The sequence below is a fragment of the Lathyrus oleraceus genome, chromosome 3, assembly GCF_024323335.1.
Source record: "Lathyrus oleraceus cultivar Zhongwan6 chromosome 3, CAAS_Psat_ZW6_1.0, whole genome shotgun sequence".
NCBI classification, from domain to species: Eukaryota; Viridiplantae; Streptophyta; class Magnoliopsida; order Fabales; family Fabaceae; genus Lathyrus; species Lathyrus oleraceus.
This window is the reverse complement of record NC_066581.1, coordinates 529,998,875-530,004,391: the sequence shown is the minus strand read 5'-3', so window position 1 is coordinate 530,004,391 and position 5,517 is coordinate 529,998,875.

The window sequence follows — 5,517 nt, the reverse complement described above, 5'->3', positions numbered from 1 at the left end:
ACTGCATGAAAATGGGCTTCCAACAAGTCTCAAATATCATTTCTGAACATATTCCAATGGCCAAAGTGATTACAAATGGTTATTTCAAAAAGTCAAAATTTCACTTCACTTGAAATTAATTAAAGTAAGTTAAAAAATGCCATTTTGATCTATGATGTTTTGGTGAATGGTGATGACATTTTTGGGAAGATGGCATCAAATGTGACTTGTAGCAAAAAACCCCACCCAATTTGGCCAAATGGTTTGAGAGATATGGCCTTTTGAAGTTCAAGAATTTCTGAAAATGATTTTATCATAACTTGCCAACCATGCATGGGAATTGAGAGTTCTTGGACTTTTTGGAAATGGGAGAACAAGATCTTAAACTTTCATGTTGGGCAAAAAATCATTTGAAGCTTATATCATGATGTAAGTTTGAGGATCAAGACTTTCCATTTTTGGTAAATTTCAGTTACAGGTCAAGTTTCCCTTTTTGGAAATTTCTGATCTGGCTTCAAATTCCTCCATGATGGTGTTTGCCATGATATATGAGGCCTATTGGGACATGAATAAGCTCTCTCAAACCAAATCCCATCATCAAATCACTGATTAAATGGGCAGTTGACCAACAGTTGACTTTTAGGGTTTCTGACTGATTGTGCATTGACTGATGACTTCTGAACATCCAATCCTTGACCTAAACACTTCAAATGGATCCCCAAGTCATGTGAACATGTTGGACCAACCCTGAGGCCTTGGCTCCTTGAGAAACATACTTGCTTGCTTGGTTGACTGATCTCCTGATCAGTTTGACCTAATTCTCTTGATTGGCTTGCACTTGAGCAAAAGGGACAGTGCAATGCTATGCAGTGGACCATGTTATGTTATGACCTAATATGAAAATGTATGTACAATGATAGGTGCAAATTTGAGGTGCTACAACTGCCCCTATTCAATCAGCTGGGAACCCGAATGGATGAGAGCAACGGCTGTCAGACTTTCGGGGTAAACAGGGATTGAATACCAAGAACCGTAGGAATTTGCACTCTGCCAGATATGATACAAGAAGAACCACGTCATTTACTGATGACGCCTGCAATTGACAACTTCAGAAAGGCGAAACCATTTACCGATGGTTAGAAACTGGTAACTCGATATTTACCGATATCAACTTTAGCAAGACCATTTACCGATGGCTGTTGGGAAACAACTCTGATGTAAAAGGAAGCAAGACCATTTTCCGATGGTGGCTTCAAAGAAACTTGACATTTACCGATATCAACTTCAACTCGACCATTTACCGATGGCTACTGCAACTGGGGATCCGATATTTACCGATATCGAAGAAACGGGGCCATTTACCGATGGCGGATAAAACTGGGCATTCAATATTTACCGATATCGAAGCATACAGGGCCATTTACCGATGGCGTCTCCACTTGGGGGGAACAAAATCTTTGTGGCGTAATCAGACAAGACGCTTACCTGACGACTTCTGGGGATCTTGATTTTATCAACAAGGAAACAAAGCATGACTAGACATTTACCGATGACTGGGATGAGACTCGACGTTTACCGACATCGAAAGATGATGTTTACCGACATCAAAAAAAACGACCAGACATTTACCGATGACTGGGAATGAGAAATTTATTGGGGAGATACAAACAAATATTCGCAACCGGAAACCAGACAGGACATTTACAGATGACTCTACTGGGGATTTCTAGCTGGGGAGTTATCGGACATTTACCGATGACTGAGGGAAGGACTCGATTGTTTACCGACATCGAAAGATGATGTTTACCGACATCAAAAAATGATGACCAGACATTTACTGATGACTGGGGAGAAAACCCGATGTTTACAGACACCGAAACAATGGTGTTTACCGACACCAAAAAATGATAACCAGACATTTACCGATGACTGGAGAGAATACCCGATGTTTACAGACACCGAAACAATGGTGTTTACCGACACCAAACAAAGAAACACAAGCGAGTGCTAGTATGACACTTACCAGTATCGCAAGAACGACATCTTAGATATGTCAAGGCAAGGTTGACCACTTGCTGGGGGTCTCACTAGGGAGAAACAAACTTTCTGTCACCAACGGGTGAGGTAATAAACCTTTGTGGGGATATCAATCCTGAATGCTGTCAAGAGCAACTGTAGCAGACTTGCTGTGCTGATGTTGAATGAAATGACCCGCCTCTGCCGGGGATACGGTCTGGTGAGGTTAACACATGAATGCATATGTTTGAATTTTTCTATGGCGTAATGCTCCATATTGAATGGGAATGCTACGCAGTTTGAGGATGCAATGATCACTACATGTAAGATGCAAAAATGATGAAAAACTCCGGCTGGGGAGCCAAAACTGATCGGGTACTCCAACTCTGCGGGGAGACTCTGCAGGGAGAGCAACGACTTCTCACTCATGTTGGAGAATAGCACTGCTGCTGGGGAAAGGTAAACTCCGCTGGGGATATCCTTCAGTCCACAGATAGGATAAATGCTGGAGATAAATTTCAATGAGCTTGCCTCGCTCGGGAGGAAATCGGCAAATACAGGCCTGCTGGGGATAGGCAATCCTTAGATCTGTTGGGGAATAGAAGGCACTATCCACAGACGTCTCCGCAGGGGAACATAGCTCTGATAGCTTCCAAACTTTCTTGGGGAAAATATCTGTTGAGGAAACGTCCTCACAGATGCCAATCCTGAAAAACAGCACAACAAAATGCCCCCAGGGGATACATGGACAAGATACGCTCAAGTGTCCTCAACATTCAAAATGATTTTCAAATGTTTCATCCTTTTGCACGTTATTGTGTAGCCTTCATGTTCTTATATGCAATGCTTATCAAAAATTCGGACATTTTTGCAAACAAAACAGTAAAAATAAAAACCAAAGAGCTATTTATCTGAATAACGACTTTTATTGATTGAAAATGTGCCTGAAAAGGCAAATACATTGGGAAGCAATTCCTAGAAAGAGGTAATTGCGCATAAAAGGAAAAATCTATCCTAATGGCAATGTGAACACGGCATCCACTATTTCCCAATTCTGTTATAACTCACAGATCATCAGTTTTCCTCCCAACTCCTTGCCTATGAGAAGAATGACTGGACGGATCACATCTTTCGAGATCGCAGACGACAAAGCTCGATGAAGTACAGACAACTCAGACTGTAGTCTTCGCTTTAATCCCTCTTTTGCCTGGATCGCCCTTTCGGGTTTTCAATCCACCGGGATACCCATTTTTGCCTAAGCCGCCCTTGCGGGTTTTCGACTTACCGGGTGTACAAATTCTTTTCATTTTATCCCTAATTTTTGCCCGAACCTTTCCTTTCTGTTTTTTGGTTCGCCGGGATGCCCTTTTTTTGCCTGGACTCTTTTCTTTTTGTCCAGCGGGTCAATTTATGCGAAGTATTTTTTGACTACATCTGAGTTAACAGGAGACGGAAAGTCTTCACCATCCATAGTTGTAAGCATCAAGGCTCCACCGGAGAAGACCTTTTTCACAACATATGGATCTTTATAATTAGGAGTCCACTTGCCCCTGTTATCTGCACCGGGCTGGAGGATCCTCTTCAAAACTAGATCACCGATCTGATAGCTTCGAGGACGCACTTTCTGATTAAAGGCTCGCTTCATCCTTCTCTGATACAACTGTCCATGACATACAGCTGCTAGCCGTCTCTCCTCGATAAGGCTCAACTCGTTAAACCTTGTTCGAATCCACTCGGCTTCGTCCAGCTTGACATCCAATAAAACTCTCAGAGAAGGAATCTCCACTTCAACAGGTAAGACAGCTTCCATACCATACACAAGGGAGTAAGGGGTTGCTCCGGTCGACGTACGTACTGAGGTACGGTACCCATGCAAAGCGAAAGGCAGCATCTCATGCCAATCCTTGTACGTAACGACCATCTTCTGCACAATCTTCTTGATATTCTTATTCGCCGCTTCTACAGCACCATTCATCTTCGGTCTGTAAGGAGAAGAATTGTGATGTTCAATCTTGAAATCTTTACAAAGCTCTTTCATCATCTTGTTATTGAGATTCGAACCGTTGTCAGTGATGATTCTCTCCGGAACTCCATAACGACAGATGATTTCTTTCTTGATGAACCGGGTAACCACTTGTTTGGTAACGTTAGCATAGGAAGCTGCTTCCACCCATTTGGTGAAATAGTCAATCGCAACCAAGATGAAGCGATGTCCATTCGAAGCAGTGGGCTCAATCTTCCCAATCATATCAATGCCCCACATGGCAAACGGCCAAGGCGAATTCATGACATTCAGAGGGCTTGGTGGCACATGCACTTTATCAGCATAAATTTGACACTTATGGCACTTCCGAGCATACTTGAAACAATCGTATTCCATAGTCATCCAGTAATAACCCGCTCTCAACAATTTCTTAGCCATTGCATGCCCGCCGGCATGAGTACCGAAGGAGCCTTCATGAACTTCCTGCATTAACATGTCCGCCTCGGGTCTGTCCACGCATCTGAGCAAGACCATGTCAAAGTTTCTCTTATACAGCACATCATCCTGATTCAAATAGAAGCTTCCAGCTAGCCTCCTCAGGGTTTTCTTGTCATTCTTCGACGCACCTTCAGGATACTCCTGAGTCTTGAGGAAGTTCTTGATGTCATAATACCACGGCTTCTCATCAATCACAACAGACTCGGCTGCAAACACATACGCAGGCCTCTCAAGTCGATTCACCGCAACATGTGGCACATGATTCCACCAATGAACTTTGATCATTGACGACAACGTAGCCAAGGCATCAGCCATTTGATTCTCATCCCGGGGGACATGATACAACTTCACCTTCTTGAAGAACGTCAGTATTCTTCTGGTGTAATCTCTATACGGAATCAAATGCGGCTGATTCGTATTCCAATCTCCATTGACTTGATTGACCACTAGAGCTTAATCTCCAAATATATCAAGAGTTTTGATCCTCAAATCAATGGCTTCTTCTATCCCCATGATACAAGCCTCATACTCAGCTTCGTTGTTGGTGACGTCAAACGTCAATCTGGCAGAAAAAGGTATATGAGCGCCTTTAGGATTGATCAATACTGCCCCAACACCGTTACCATTCATATTCACAGCCCCATCAAACATCAGTGTCCATTTGTCATCCGGATCTGGTCCTTCCTCGACAAGAGGCTCTTCGCAATCTTTCATCTTAAGATACATGATGTCTTCGTCAGGGAACTCGAACATCATAGGCTGATAATCTTCAATCGGTTGCTCGGCGAGGTAGTCTGGCAGAATACTACCTTTGATGGCCTTTTGTGACGTGTACTGAATATCATATTCTGTTAGAATCATCTGCCAACGAGCAACGCGCCCGGTGAGAGCCGGATTCTCAAAGATGTACTTCACTGGATCCATCTTAGAAATCAATAAGGTAGTATGGTTCAACATGTACTGCCTCAGTCGGCGAGCAGCCCAGGCCAAAGCACAGCAAGTTTTCTCGAGCAGTGAATATCTTGTTTCACAGTCGGTAA